At 53.8% G+C, this 16002-nt stretch overlaps 1 protein-coding gene across 6 annotated transcripts in view; it reads right to left on the bottom strand.

Moving 5' to 3' along the window:
* The window catches only part of ZNF423 (zinc finger protein 423), a 345391-nt gene that overhangs the window by 168838 nt on the left and 160551 nt on the right, over positions 1 to 16002 (bottom strand). The window contains exon 1 of one of the 6 annotated variants that reach the window (XM_070388464.1): positions 2503 to 2754. The exons of the other annotated variants lie outside the window; for them this stretch is intronic. The gene's annotated coding sequence lies outside the window, so the exon portion shown is untranslated. Of the gene's footprint in view, positions 1 to 2502; positions 2755 to 16002 lie in introns of those variants that run through there. 6 annotated transcript variants of the gene reach the window in all.

Raw genomic sequence — 16002 nt, 5'->3', positions numbered from 1 at the left:
AATTGATCACTTCCTGTTCATCTTAGCACACTCCTTGCATTCATTCATTCCTTCTCCGGATACTTACTGACATCTACTCCATCCGTGCCAGGCTGTCTCCAAGTGCTGGGGCAGCAAACACACTGGCCAAGGGAGCCTGGTTCCAGGGGCCTCAGGAGCTTGTCCAGGACGGCTCTTGAGCCAGAGAGCTAGGTTCCCAGCCCGGCTCCACCCCTGACCAGCTGTGGTGACCTGGGATCTGTTACTGAACCTCTCTAAGCCCCACCAAGGGGGAAAGTAGACACAGAAAACCTTCTGCCTCCTCTGGCTGTGGTGAGGATTAAATCGGATAATCCAGGTTAAGCAACTCTGGCCCAGCGCCGGGCACACGGGAAATAATGCTCAGTGAATGTATCACTGTGTCGTTTCCAGATCGGAGGCAGCAAGAGCGGAGGCTGCTGGGCAGACCCCTGGTTAACCGCAGGGCTCCCCACCCACGGTGGGCCATACCGCCCACTCTTAGTTTACCCTTCCCATGAGCATTTTTTACAATTTTCCAAATCCTCACACGCCACCCCAGGGTAGGAGCCGCTAACTGCATGTGATACAGACAGCGGACCCCACTGTCCTACCCCTGAGCCCATCACAGAACCCAAACACAGAAGGGCCCTCACGGGGATGCAATTCACTCCCCACCGGCACTTCCATGCCCTCTGCCAGGTTTGGTTCCTTCCAGTGATGGGGAACTCATTCCCTTCTGAGCTTCCTTAGCAAAAAGAAATGATGTCACCACGAGCCCATAGAGAGGGCTTGCTGACCACCTCTTGGGGGACAGGAACAACAGGATCCCCGACTCCCACCATCCTCTGAGAGGAGACGGAATCGGTCCCCTGTCACGTGGCAGGCATTTTTAAAACAACATTGTAATTTACATGCATCTATTCCCTCAACAAATGTCACCAAGTGTCTACTCTGCAGCCCTGTTCCAGGCTCCGGGGACAGGGTAGCAAGCACAACAGTCTTCACCTACAGTGGAATGAGAGGAGGCTGACGATACAGCAGTAAATCCAACTGTAGTAAGTCAGGCGGCACAACAAAGAAAATACGGAGCAGCGTAAGGACAGAGAATGAGGGAATGGGTGGGGTGCTGCTCCAGACAGGCGACGACACGGTGACACTTGAGCACAGACCTGGAGCAAGCAAGCAAGCGAGCCAGGGGACGTGGAGGAAGTGCATTCCGGGAGCGGGCATTAGCACATGCGACAGCCCTGAATCCTGACCGAGCTGCCTTGGGCACGTTCCAAACCTCCATCTTCCTGGATGCTAACACGAGGCTCAGAGCGAAGGCGCTTCTCTGCCTTCAGAGATTGCAGACCAAGCTATCCTTCCCACAGAGACCCACAGTCCAACTCGAGCACCGACTCACTGTGGGACCTGACGCTGGTCTCTCAACCTCTCTGGTCTTGGCGGTGGCAACAGCTAATCAGGGCTGAGCATCCACCCCTGAGGTCCTCCCCAGCCTGCCACTCGGTGCCATGCGCACCCACCATTCCCCTCTACCCACCATGCCATCCTTACGCCCGCGCCAGCAAAGCCACACAGGATTGGCACGCCTGCCAAAACTGCTATTAACCCAGTAGCCAATAATAACACATTATCCTATCAATTTGCTTCCAAAAAGCTGTGTAACTGCAGAACCCAAGTTTGCCATTTCAGTAGCTTGGTTACGACACAGAGAGAAATGCGCTGGTTCCTTCCCACGGAGAACAAGTGGCTGGCCACAAGAAACAGCCGCTTCGCTTACCACCGAGGCCCCCTCCCACCCTGCCCCACCGGCAGGCCCCACGCCAATCCATCGGGAATCACGGTCCGGTGATCCATAGTCAGAGGCTTGTCTCGGTGTCCTCTTGGCGAGTCTCCCAATGACGGAAGAAGAGACCGATGCCTGGGAGGTGACAGCTCAAGGCCACGCTGGCCTCGTGGGTGGCAAGGTCAGGCCCAGAAGGCGGCATGCAGCCACCTCCCAGCCGACAGCCAGGAACCAGGGCAGGAAGTGGGGCAGAGGTGAGGCCCTGGGACGGGACGGGAGCCAAGGTGCCTAGTGGCCCACAAGCACTCCGGCCCAAAGGGCACACAGACCAGCGGGGATGCCGGCCAGCCTCCTCAGCAGAGACGGGGAGCCCGGAGGCCACCGGATGGACACAGAGAAGGGCAGGGGGGAAGTGAGAGCGGTGCCAGACCCGAAAGCAGGGTGCTCCCAAGAGGGCCACCCTCCACCCCCACACTGCAGGACCCGACACAGATCTGACACCCCAGCCACCAGTGCCTCTGAGGCCCTCACTTTTCTCCCCCAGTCCAGGAAAAACAGCTCCCTTCTTTCTGGGTTAGATTCCACTCTGAGCGAATGTTCAGACATTCAACTTCCCAAGGAGCCAGGAGCCTCTAAGGGGACTCTTGGCGTTCCAGTGCAGACACCAGCCTGTTTTATCCATTCTCCCCCTCCAGCCCCGCCCCTCCACTTACCTCTCCCCCCTGCTCACCGGGACATCCCAGGATAAACTGTTTGATGCCCCCGCTCTGGGCACCCAGCGGCCGGGCAGGCGAGGGCTGGAAAAGCGCTTCCCACTGCCCCGCTGGTGACCTCAGCCCCAGGGCTCATCCCCACCCTCAGCCTCAGCCGGGGAAAGGATGGGCCCAGCGTGGCTGCTCCCGCCGCCTTGGCGGGGAATCCAGCTAGTGGGGAGAGGAAGGGCCTCGGGGAGGGAGTGGGGGAGGAGACAGAGCAGGCCAAAGGCTGGGCCACTCGGCCAGATGCTGACCCAGTTGAGGGCCCCAGACCCCAGGGGCACCCGGGGAAGCTCTGACTCTCCCGCCAGCCCTGGGATTCCTCTAGAGATGAGGGGCCGGGACAGTCCTGCTCAAGCGCTTGTCCCTGAGGCTGGGGTTAAAGGAGGAACGCAGGGCTGCCAGGACAGGGTGGGGGACAGCCCCTCAGAGGCCCTGGGTGGGGTGGGTGGGGTGCCGTCTGCGGAAAGGAGTGCTCAGCAAATGGAAACCAGGCCCCAGAAACTGGCCCAGCCACAGCGGCTGCAAGCTCCAGGGAAAACCCCGCCGCTCAGAAAGGTGCCCCAACCCCAGAGAAAGACGTGTTAAAAAATGAAGAAGCAGGGAGGGGGCCAGGAGTTGAGGCAAGAGTGGGGGTGGCCGTCAGCTGAGTCCACACAAGCCCCCCTTTTCTATGCTCCGAGCACCTCCAGGGCCGGCCCATTATCCTCCAAGGCCGGCTGGCCCGCAAGTGCTGTAAAAAGCCAGGTCACGGAGCAATTTTCCTCCCTTCGCCTCCCTCTGCGGCCTTTGGTCAGGTTTCCAGCAGAGCTGGGCCAGAGCTTCATCCTGGCCCTGGAAATCAGCATCATGCTGGGACGGGTGAGCGTGGATTCCCACCATGCTCATTTTTCAAGATTCGGCCCTCAACACTGACTCCTCAGCCCTCATCAGTGAGAAAAGAGGTCACCGGAAGGGGGAGGGCCAGGGACACGCAGCTCCGGATGACAATTTGAAATTGGTCGGACCCCAGGGTCCTGACATCAAGAGCCTGGTGTGCAGTGAGATGCTGGAGAGGGTGTGGAGAAAAGGGAACCCTCCTACACTGTTGGTGGGAATGTAAACGGGTACAGATATGATACAAAACAGCATGGACATTCCTCAAAAAACTAAGAATACAGTTACCATATGATCCAGCAATCTTGCTCCTGGGCATATATCCAGAAAACAGCTCTGATTCAAGATGCGTGCACCCCAATGTCCACAGCAGTGCTGCTCACGACAGCCAAGACACAGAAACAGCCTGAATGTCCATCAACAGAGTGGATGAAGACGACGCGGCCCACGTATATGGTGGAGTATCACTCAGCCATACAAAAGAATGAAGTAATGACATTTGCCACAATACAGATGGACTTGGAGATTATCACACCAAGTGAAGCAAGTCAGAAAGAGTAAGAAACTTATATGCAGTGTCTAAAACTATCACATATAAGTGATATATATGCATATATCACTTATATGCAGAGTCTAAAACAAGCAATGAATGAACTTATTTACAAAACACAGAAACAGACTCACAGACATAAAGAACAGATTTGTGGTGGCCGAGGGGTCGGAGGGATGGATTGAGAGTTTGGGATTACCAGATGCACACTACTATAGAGAGAATGGATAAGCGACAAGGTCCTGCTGCATAGCACAGGGAACTATATTCCATATCTTGTGATAAACCATAATGGGAAAGAATATGAAAAAGAACATATATATACAACCAAATCACTTTTCTGTATACCAGAAACTAATACAACACGGTAAGTCAACTACATTTCAATAAAAAATAAATAAAAAAAGAGCTTGGTGTGTAGTGGCATTCAGTTAGTGCAGATCTCATCTACCCATTCATCCATTCATCTCTTCAACAGATGTTGAGGATGTGTTTAGAACACTTTGGTGCTGGAGGTGTGAGGGGAGACGACGCAGGCATAGTTCCTGCCCTACGGAGTTCACAGCCTCCTGAAAGAGACAGACGTTCTCCACAGGCTGACATCTGCTACGACTGGAGAAGTCCCCGGGGGTGGTGGGAGAATGGGGACTGGGGTGCAACGAGCTTCCTAGAAAAAGCAACCTGTGCGTTGAGACCAGTAGGATGAGTAAGAATCAGCCAAGGAAAGGACGCAGGGATGAGGACAGAGGTCCAGGCAGCAGCGCCAGCACGCGCGAAGGCCTAGCGGTGAGACTCAAGTCTTGGATCACTTCTACTAAACCTCAAGTTCCTCTCTCCCAGCCCTGGTGGGTGGCCCATCCCAGCAGCTCTGAACCCCCTCCCCACTTCCAGACCGGGGAGACCCCCACTGGCACCTCTGGTGGCTAAGCCCATATTCAAGGCCTTCTCTCCCAGCTGAAGTTCCTATTTGAAATGTTTTCACATGTTTATTTTTGAAGGGGGATGGGAAGAGAAAAGGGAGTCCTGAAGGTCTTTTACTTTCAGAAAAAAAATTAATAAATAAATAGAGCCTCAAGAAAAGGGCATGGAAAGGTCTCTGCATCTGTAACCACTGAACAAATTAAAATTAGCTCATTTAATCAGCTCCTAATGGCCTGGCTGTCCCGAGTGGGCCCTGGAACACAGCAAACTTCACAGCAGAAATGCACGGGCCAATGTCAGTTTATCCTACAACAAAGGGATTTTCTAAATAGCGCGATCAAAATGCAGCGAAGGCGGGGGAGAGCTGGGGAGACAGAACTCGGCCCCCCAGATCTTGGTGGGCCCCACCTCCCCACTTTGTCCCTTTGAATGGAATTGTTCTCTCGGCTTTTGTTCTAATTATCCAAACATATGTGTAACTATTCTACAAAGTGTGTTTTAGCCAGCAAAGGAGGTTAACACTTGCCCCCACCACACGTTCCTGGGGCCCCCCGCAACATCTTCCTCTCCCCATTACCTCCAGCCTCCCAGGCAGGCACAAACGCACATACAGACACACACACCTACACACACGGCAGTCACATACCCACATGGTTCTGCAAAAAGTCACATGTCACGTACAGTTCCATATACATAGTTCTATGTGTGCAGTTCTATGCATGAACAATTACATGCACACAGTTACTCTACCACACACGCAGCCACAGCACTCTCAGGTTCCTAACAGCTGGAGGTAGGAGGCGCAGCTCACCGGACCCCCAGGGAGGGCCGCTGTGCACACACCTGAGGCCCAGGCTGGTAGCAAGGACTCTTATTTCCCTGGAGTGGTTTCTCCACGTAACCTGCCACCTGGGCTAAGTCATTAGGGCAACTGAGGAAGGGGAGCAAAAGGCCAGGGAAGAGGGGCCGGGGCCAAGGGGAAAAAGGGGGTGTGTGATGCCAGGGCAAGCCTGGGCCAGCGGCCACTCCCAGACCTGGTGGGGAGGCTGGAACAAGGCTCCTCTGCCAATGCCAAGCTTATCTCCTAGCCGGCTGACATGCAGCCCTAGAGCCCTGGTGCTCAGCCCCGTGGGTCATCAGTTAGTCTGGATTCAGCCCTGGCTCCACCATTCACTAGCTCTGAGCCTTCACTTCCTCCTCCATAAAATGGGAAGAAGCTCCAGCCCCAGGGAAACGCCATGCTGACTAAATTGGAGAGTGCAGCACACTGCCCAGCACAGAACAAGCTGCATCAGCCTTTGGCACCTCTTCCTTTATATCCAAGAGCCTGGTGACCCAGGAGGGGGTTGGACGGTGGGTTAGTGATGCAACCAGAAGACAGCTAGTTGTCTCGTAGTTTTCACTGTCTTACCCAACCCCAATCCCTCAAGTGAAGGAGGGAGAACTTAAAAAGTAAATCAAAGACATTAAACAGGGTGTAGTGAGGAGGACACGGCAGCCCACTCCAGTGTTCTTGCCTGGAGAACCCCATGGACAGAGAAGCCTGATGGGCTACAGCCCACGGGGTCACAAAGAGTTGGATCTGACTGAAGGGACTTAGCACGCATGCAAGGAGTAAATGACCAGGACGATGGGAGTCTGGGAAGGTTCTGACTTGAACAGCAGCAACCTGGGTCTGTGCCAATGTTATCCTCAAGTCACAGAAATGGAAACTGGGCTCTCTGTGGCAAGCGGCTTGCAAACAAGTCTGCCTGGATCAAGGCCGCTTCCCTGCCCCTTCCCGTGGCAACAGTTTCTGCAGAGCCTGCTCTCCAAACCGCAAAGTCCACCCAGAAGACCCATGGAGGAAACCGACACCTGAGGACCATCTCCAGAGAGCAGCTCTTGGGACAGGAGGATCAGGCCACTCAATCCACCCCAGACCCAGGAGGGCAGCCCTTCCCCACAGTGGCTCATGAAGGCCTCAATACCCCCGGACGTCCCGTGTCAAGCAGAGATCAGGAACCGCCCTTGCCTATGTCACAGACTTGGAAACTGAGCCCCAGAAATGGTGCAGGTGGGAGACCCAAGCTGCCACAGCTCCCAGGTGACTCCCAATGGGAGCTGAGTCTGCAAGGCTGGAGTCATCCTAGGCTGGGACTCCTACCCTCCTTCCTGGCCCAGCCCTCATCCAGGCAGCTCCTGAGACCTATTCTATAGGACCCCCAAGGAGTGTTCAGAAAACGGACCTCGACATGGGTCCAGCCAGCAGGTTCCACTGCGTTGGTAGTGGCTGTGACCAGTCCTATAGAAATCCCCACCTCCATCTGACTGGCAGGGTCCAGGCCCAGGAGACTCAGAACCACCTGAGGCAGCCTCAGCATGGGCAGCGAAACCTGGGAAACAAGGTCCGGTGTCACCAAGCCTACAGATCCCACATCCTGCAGGCTCCCCCAGCCCTGGCCCCCTCAAGCCCCAGGCCACCCAGGAGACAAGAAGCATGGGCAGTGGAGGTCAAATGCATGGGCTTGGGTTGAAGCTTGGCCCTGTCACATGCATGCTGTGTGACCTGGGGAAAGTGATCTCCCCTCTCTGAGCCACAAACCTCAACTGTAAAATGAAGACAGTGAAAAGGGATGCCTCCCTCCCAGACTTGATGATGGAAGGGGATGCTGTCTGGAAAGTATCTAGCTCAGTGTCTGCCCCCGGGCCCAGTTGGTAACCCTTAGTAAGCTCAGGGAGTGTGGTAGGGGGAGAAATAAGCTCAGGGAATGTGGTAGGGGGGGAAAAAGGAGAGCCTCAAATCTGACTCATCTCCTCCACGGGCGTCCACAGAGCCCTAGGCCATCACACACAATGGGCAGGATAAGGGGCACCCTTCCTCTTTCAGATTCAGCAGGACAGGTGTCCCCAAAGACTCAGGCTCACACTCCCCTCCAGGGTCCCTGAACCAAGCCCAGCAGGCAGCTAATGAGGCGGCCCAGAGTGTGCAGCCCAGCCAGGCTGACACAGGAGGTGGACCCAGAGGCCCCTCAGAGAGCCCCGGGTTTCACTCTCTTACGATAAGGACTCAGAAGAAAACCACAAGGGAAAAAAAGAGTTGGCAGTCTTGCCCCCACCTGCCGCCGTGTCCCACCACACGCAGCAGCCCGGCTGGTCTTGCCTCCTGCTTCTGGGCCATGTGGCCCTACACTCCCCACCCTGAGCCCCTGTTTCCACTCTCTGGGGCTCTGGTCACTCGCAGGGCTGCAGTGAGGGTCAGAGGAGAACAGAGTCTGTGTGCTGCTACTGCTGCTGCTAAGTCGTTTCAGTCGTGTCTGACTCTGTGCGACCCCATAGCCGGCAGCCCACCAGGCTCCTCTGTCCTCAGGATTCTCTAGGCAAGAACACTGGAGTGGGTTGCCAGTTCCTTCTCCAGAGCCCTGTGTGGATGCCCTGTAAACTGCTACCAGCGGGCCCACAGGTGGGATCACCGGCGAGGACTGCGTGAGAGGCCAAGGGCAGGCACGACCTGCCCACCCCTCCTACACCTGGGCTGTGGCCACAGGAGAAGCGCTAGGACGGGGCGCTCCCTCCAGGGCCCCAAATGCAGGCAGCATGCAGTCAGCGGCTGCTCAGCTGTCTGCCTCCATCCTGGCCAGCGCAGAGAGAAGCAGCCACCCAACACAGCACACAGCACACAGTAGGCAACTGGTCAGGGTTTTCCTAACCTCTAGCCCTCGGACAACCTGCTTCTGCAAAAGAGACCAGTGCAAATGCCCACAAGGGCTCCCCGCAAAGACAGAACACGGAATCTGCGCTCATCCACACTCAGACATCAGACCCCACGGGCCATGCGGCCCAGGAAGGATGGGGTGGGGGTGTCTGCCCACTCACAGGCCGCCAGGGATGCTCCTCTCTGCTCAGCTCCCTCTCTGCCCAGCAGAGAGGCTCAGATGAAAGAAACCATCTAGCTAGGGGGACGAGACTCTGGGCCCTGAATTCCAGGCCTGTCTCACTCTGCCCCATGAGCCAGCTGTAGGCGACCACGGCCCTCCTTTCTCTGAGACTCGGTTTCCCTGAGCGCTCCAGCTCCCCCTGCCTCAAAAGCCGTGAAACTCCGGTGACACAGCACACTGCCTCGCTCCCAGCCAAGTAGGCTACAATTAATCTGAAGCAGGAATTTTCTTAATTGCTGGGTTTTACAACCCAAACAGAAGAGATAAAGTACAGCTAGTTGACAACACTGGCTTGAGGCAAGACAGTTAAAGCATCTTTTGTGTTTGGGAGGAGGGGGAGCTCTTTGAAAAGCTGGTGTGGTGTGAATGGATTGCACCTGGAGGACCAAGCTGAGGCACTGCCCCATGAGAAAAATGTTCAATTCCCTTAGGGAGTCAGGCCAGAAACACTGGAGGGGGGAAGGCAGGGGCGAGCATCTCAAAGGACCGCGTCTTATCAGGGAGTAAAAGAGAAATGTGTAAATAAAGGGAGGTTCACCTCCAATTTTCCTAATTGCCTTCCTTCACAGGCACATGCTGTTCCACACCCCGCAGCCCCTTCGGAAGGTGGTGTCAGAGCCAATAGGATTCCCACGACTAGGAAGGCCGAGCATCCTCATTAGCCACACAGGGCCGCTTGGGGGGCACCAGAGAAATGGTGTCAGCAGGCACCAGGCAATGCCCCTCCAACAGGAGGACGGCTGCCCCCCAGGGGAGGTGGAGGAAGATGTGTGAAGGGGTTCCTTCAGGCCCAGGATCTTTCAGGGAGCTACAGAACTGGCAGCAGCCACCTCCGAAACAGACACAAACCACGAGCAGGGAATCCAGCGGCCAGCACCTGGAGCCGGCAAGAGTCAGCCCTTCCTGTGTGTCCCAAACACAAATCAACCTGCCACGGGGTATCCCACCTCCCACCCAAGTGCACCAGTCGTGCTGTGAGGGACAGAGGTCGAGCAGCGCTGTTTTGTTGATGAGGTCGAAGGACAGCTCTGCCCAGTGCTGGCTGAGCAGGATTCTGTGTGTGAAGCCTCATATATCTTGCACATGCTGGTCCACAATCCCCTACCCGAAACCCTCGAAGCCAGATGTGTTCCAGAATCCAGACCTCTTCAGGTTCTAGAAAAGTAACAAACTGCCTTTCCTTGGTATCTGGGAACACCCCAGAAGCAACTGAGCACAACAAAACGTAATTCACCACCATAAATTAAACTCTGTAATTTAATGGCTCACATCAGCCAGGTCAAATCTGGCTGCCAAATGAGTGGTGGTTGTTGTTGATGTTCTGTCGCTAAGTCGTGTCTGACTCTTTGTGACCCCATCTACACCAGGCTTCCCTGTCCTTCACTACCTCCAGGAGTTTGCTCAAACTCATGTCCATCGAGTCAGTGATGCCATCCAACATCTCATCCCCTATCGTCCCCTTCTCCTCCTGCCTTCAATCTTTCCCAGCATCAGCGTCTTTTCCAATGAGTCAGCTTTTTGTATCAGGTGGCCAACATATTGGAGCTTCAGCTTCAGTATGAGTCCTTCCAATGAAGATTCAGGGTTGATTTCCTTTAGGATAGACTGGTTTGATCTCCTTGCTGTCCAAGGGACTCTCAAGAGTCTTCTCCAGCACCACCATTCAAAAGCATCACTTCCTCAGTGTTTAGCCTTCTTTATGGTCCAACTCTAATATCCATACATGACTACCGGAAAAACCACAGCTTTGACTAGATGGACCAAAACTTCTGGTTTCAGGCTTTCTGGAATTCAGAATAGTGAATAAGGGATTCAGGACCTATACTATACAGTCCATGGAATTCTCCGGGCCAGAATACTAGAGTAGGTAGCCGTTCCCTTCTCTAGGAGATCTTCCCAACCCAGGGATTGAACCCAGGTCTCCAGCATTGCGGGCGGATTCTTTACCAGCTGTCTTTAATCTTCCTAGGGACACTATAGGTGAGAATCCACTGCCATTCCTCCTTTCCAGAAGAGGAAAGTGAAGCATAGGGAAGTTAAGAGTAATTTCCCCACAGTGACAGAGCAGTAAGTAGGGGAGCCAGCCGCCTAGCCTGAGGGTCTGTGCTCTCCACCCCAGAAAGTCCTGACCAAAGTACTGAATTGCAGTTTAAAAGCTTCCTGAAAAAAAACAACACTCAAGCATATGTGAACGTCCCCAGTCGACCCCACTATGTGTGCGGTATTTGGGCTACCCTACCAGGAGGCACCCTACCTGGAGGCTACCCAGACCCTGAGGGCATCCCACACCTGCCAGGGTCCTTGCTGGAGCCCAGAAGCCCAGGGTAGGTTTCCACCAGCAGGTGAGACTCCCCACCCTGCCCTGGTGCCCAGGTAATTACTCCCCATGTGACACATTCTGCACAGATCATTTTACCTACAGCAAACATGCTAAACACATCTCCTGTCTAGGAGAAATGGGTCACACGGTAATCCCATTTGACAGAGACCAGGGTTTCTGGGTCCAGAAGATCCCCTGGAGGAGGAAATGGCAACCCACTCCAGTGTTCTTGCCTGGAGAATCCCATGGACAGAGGAGCCTGGTGGGTTACAGTCCACGGTGTTGAAAAGAGTCGGACACGACTGAAGCAACTGAGCATAGAAAAGTACAAGAGCTTCCAGCTGGACTCCCAGAGGGCAGGGACCCCATCTCTTCAAAAGATGTGTGAGCCCCACAACTCCCCAGGTAGAGCCCTGGTTGTCTCTGGCTTGTCTTCCTTGGCGACTTTTTTCAGCTGCAGGGAAAGACTGCTGTATAAGCAAAATCCTGATGCCCTATTACCAAATAATTACATGATAATTTCGTAGGCATTAAGACACTCCCACTGGCGCAAGCCATGGTGTCCAGCCCGAACAGAAGCCGCCCCGGACAGTGAGTGCTTGTTAAAGAGAACTCCAGCGTTGAGAAAGACCCCCAGCTGCAGTGCTGGCCCGTTCTTTCTGTGCTCTGATTTCTAATTAAAAATTAAAGCAGGCACCTTTCTTCAGAAATCCAATTAGAGAGAAGCATCAAACTGATGGGCCAAAGCAAGCACATGTGTGCAAATACACATGAGGACACGCGTGTGTACTCGCACACGCACGTGCAGGCACCCACCCTCCTTCCTGCCTCAGCAGCAAATCCCGATCCAGTCTTCCGTTCAGTCAGCACGGATGGTGGTAGCGGTGGTGGTTTAGTCTCCAAGTCATGTCCAACTCTTGTGACCTATGGCTGTAGCTGCCTGGCTCCTCTGTCCATGGGATTCTCCAGGCATGAGGACTCACCAGTTTCTGGGCACAGCACATGACCAAGAGGAAACAACCCCGAGCCCATGCCTTCAGGAGTTTATTCTTTAAAGGAGACTGAGGAAAGGGCACGAGACAAGGCAGACCACGGCGGACCATAAAAGGGTGTCGTTAGACGGAAGTCAGGTCTGGCTGGCCGATCACAGATACCACCATGGGGCAGACCAGACCTCACGCTGGGTCTTAATTTATGGGGGAAAAATAAAAAGCCAAGGGGCAGGTAGACAGAACATTCTGGGCAGAGGAAATAAGGGCAAGAAAGACAGCTGGCACGAGAATGGAAGTTATTCCAACAGATGGATGGATAGTTAGAGAGATAGAAAATAGGTAGATGTCAATATTACCTACTACATGCACTTTTATCTTATGTAAATTGAGCTATGCATTCAGCAAAAAGACAGAAATAGCCTGTGATTCCATGTTATCTGAGAGCAGGCACCCAGGAAGGGTCAATTTGAACGTAACTTTGCTCTTCCATCCATCAGCCTGTGTCCCATCACCCTCTCCTACCACGGGCACCTCAGTCAGAGTGCCCACAGGACTTTCGGTGTGTATACAACCAGTGCACAGAGTGCTCGCGGCTGGGTTGTTGCTGCTTAAGTAGCTCAGTCATGTCTGACTCTTTCCTGACCCTATGGACTGTAGCCCACCAGGCTCCTCTGTCTGTGAGATTCTCCAGGCAAGAATATTGGAGTGGGTTACCATGCCCTCCTCCAGGGGATCTTCCCGACCCAGGGGTCCAACCTGTGTTTCCTGCTTGGCAGGCAGATTCTTTACCGCTGAGTCACCAGGGAAGCCCACCTGGGTGGGTAGCAGCCCAATTCATGTCTCCAACAAGCGTCAGTGGTCCTGCCGTGTGTATGTGACTTCCTGCCAAAGTGCATACAGAGCACTGTTCCAGTTTACAAGTAAGGACAGCAAGGTCTGGAGAGCTGATGCCACTCTGCTGCAATCACAGAGGGGCAGAGCCTACGTCTGACCCCAGGCAGTGTGGCCCCAGAGTCCAACCTCGGGACCACTAGACAGAGAGCAACATGAATAAAGTGGTATTTCAACAGATTCATCAGTCAACAGCCCATGAGTGGGATGGGGCAAAGAGAAAGCAGAGAACAGACACCCAGGGGAGCCAATGAAACACCCCAGCCTGGAGGTGCTAAGGGGTAGACTCTAAGAATGAGGCCTCAGAACAGACTGATGGCAAAGAGAGGGGTATCTAGGGGTGGCAGGAGGTCTAGCATCTAAGTGAAGAGATTTTCTTCAATAAACTACAATCTGTGAGCTACTGGTGACGAAGTTTTCTTAGAAAGGAATCGCCCCAGTCCTTCCCCACCAGTCACCACCAGCCCTTCCCCACTTCTCTCTTGATGGGAGAAAACACTATCATCCCAAGAAATCCTGAGAATATCCTTCCCACCACCCACATGGACAGGATGGTGGATAGACAACTTAGAACTGCTCAAGGCAGAGGGGGAGGTGTACCTGTGGTGTGAGTATTCATCTTCCCCTGAAATGATGCCATGCACTTCCTCATGCCAACATTACAGGACTGTGGGAAGAGTGCTAGAAACAAGAGTCAACCTTTCCAGCGGATCTACTAACATGCTGTGTGACCCTGGAGACATCACTCAACCTCTCTGAGCCTCGGTTGCCTTTATCTACTGAGTCACACACACAATAAACATGTACACATGTCCCATTATGTTCCAGGTGCTGGGTTGGGAGTAGAGAGAGGACAGTCTGTCCTACACGACTCATGGGGCCAAAGCCCGCCCTGGATACAATGCCAGGAGTTGCATGTCCCCACCCATGTGCTGGAATGACTGCCCTGGTCATCTGTGATTAGGTGGGGGTGGGGAGGAGTCTTGGGAATTCTAGAAAGTTCAGCCACTCCCAGAATCCCCTATCTGCTGGGCCCATGCCCAGCACCAGGGGCAGCCTGCCGCCCCACCACTCCATGGCTCCATCAGCCGGGACGGGTCAGGTAGAAGCTGGGGAGCCTGGCTGCCACGGCCTCCGCCACCACGGCTGCCACCGCCCCGCCCCCTCCTGCCAGCTGCCTTTGCGCCTGCTGCTGCCGCTGCTCATTTCCAGGCAAATGTTCTAGTTAATTAAAACACACCCAAGTGCTCACACGCACATGAAGCCAAGCTACAAAATCTGCTCTACCCAACTGCAGCTTCTTTTCTCCAGCCTGGGATCCACACCGGCAAGGGAGGTTTCCAAAGCTGCTATTATTGGCACCAAGGTTTCGCTTGTACAGTCCTACTGGGCACACAGGCTTATATACAAGGCATGTGCAGGCACACGTGTGTCCATGCACACACACAGACTCATTCTTGCTCCTTACACGCATGTATGCAGGGTGTGACACACATATACCTATGTACACGTGTGTGCACATGCTCACACATACATGCACACACCCACAGGGCTCCCTCCTCCAGGAAGTCTTCTCCAGCTACACTGACCCTCCAACTCATAACATCAGCCACAATTAATACATGAACACTCAGAGCAGGAGGGGATGCATGAACTGATAGATGACTCAATTGATCCTCGATGCCTCCAGCAATCGGGAACAGCACAGCTCTGGCCCTGAGCCCCATTTGGGTGCTCGCTGGATCAGTAGAATAGACTGAATTCCCCAGGGAAAGAGGATCCAGGAGGGTATAATCTCTTGCACTTTCACCTACACTGCGGAGCTCTGCCAGGCACTAACCAGGACCCACGGACATACGTATGAGTACACCTGTGACGTGTACGGCCCATGTCACCAGAAAACTCACCTTCCCAGATCTGGACATCCAAACCAACCAGGAGCTGGTGAGAGAGAGAGATCTGACCATCAAGGCCAGGAGATGGAAAGCAGCTCCCTTCAATGGGACTGAGCTCCAAGAAAGGCAGCAGAGTGTCTGGTGGTCCATGAGACTTCCTAGCATTCTGGGCCTAACATGGGTCCACAGCCATCAGAAGGCAGGTGACTCTAGCTGATAAAACAGCCAGGATGAAACAGCTAGCTATCTGCCCCAGCATGCATTTCTAGCATACTCCACATCCACCAAGATCACCTTGCTGGTAGGAACCAGGAACAATCACATTCTTGATGAGGGTTTGACAGTCATGCAAGAATTCAGTCACCTAGAGCCCTGGATGAGGCCTGGCAAGGATTTCTGTTCAAGGAGAAGGGGGCAGCTGTGTTGGGTACCTCAAACTGCATCACATGGGCAACAGGTCATCTAATTCATGCCATGGGACTGGCAAAGCTCTCTGCAGAGAGTACAGACATAGCTTTTGAAAGGGTGTTTGGAAAGGAGTGAAGACAGTGGCCCAGCAGACATCTCAGTCACCCACTCAAATTATGGTCCCAGACCAACAGCTCAACATTGCCTGGGAGTTTATGAGCAGGGCAGCATTCCAGCCCCCATCTGGACCTGCTGAATCAGAACCTGCATTTTACAACATTCCATGAAATTAAAAGATGCTTGCTTCTTGAAAGAAAAGCTATGACAAACCTAGACAGCATATTAAAAAGCAGAGACATCACTTTACCAACAAAGGTTCATCTAGTCGAAGCTATAGTTCCTCCAGTAGTCATGTGGGGACATGAGAGCTGGACCATAAAGAAGGCTATGCGTGTGTTCATAGTTGCTCAGTCGTGTCTGACTCTTTGAGACACCATGGATTGTAGTACACCAGGCTCCTCTGTCCTTGGGGCTTCTCCAGGCAAGAATACTGAAGTGGTTTGCCATGCCGTCCTCCAGGGGATCTTCCCAACCCAGGGATCGAACACAGGGCTGCTTCATTGCAGGCTGAGCACCAAAGAATTGATGGTTTCGAACTGTGGTGCTGGAGAAGACTCTTGAGAGTCCC

This window comes from Bos mutus, chromosome 18 (assembly GCF_027580195.1).
Source record: "Bos mutus isolate GX-2022 chromosome 18, NWIPB_WYAK_1.1, whole genome shotgun sequence".
In the NCBI taxonomy this organism is placed as follows: domain Eukaryota; kingdom Metazoa; phylum Chordata; class Mammalia; order Artiodactyla; family Bovidae; genus Bos; species Bos mutus.
This window is presented reverse-complemented; position numbering and strand designations above follow the sequence as displayed.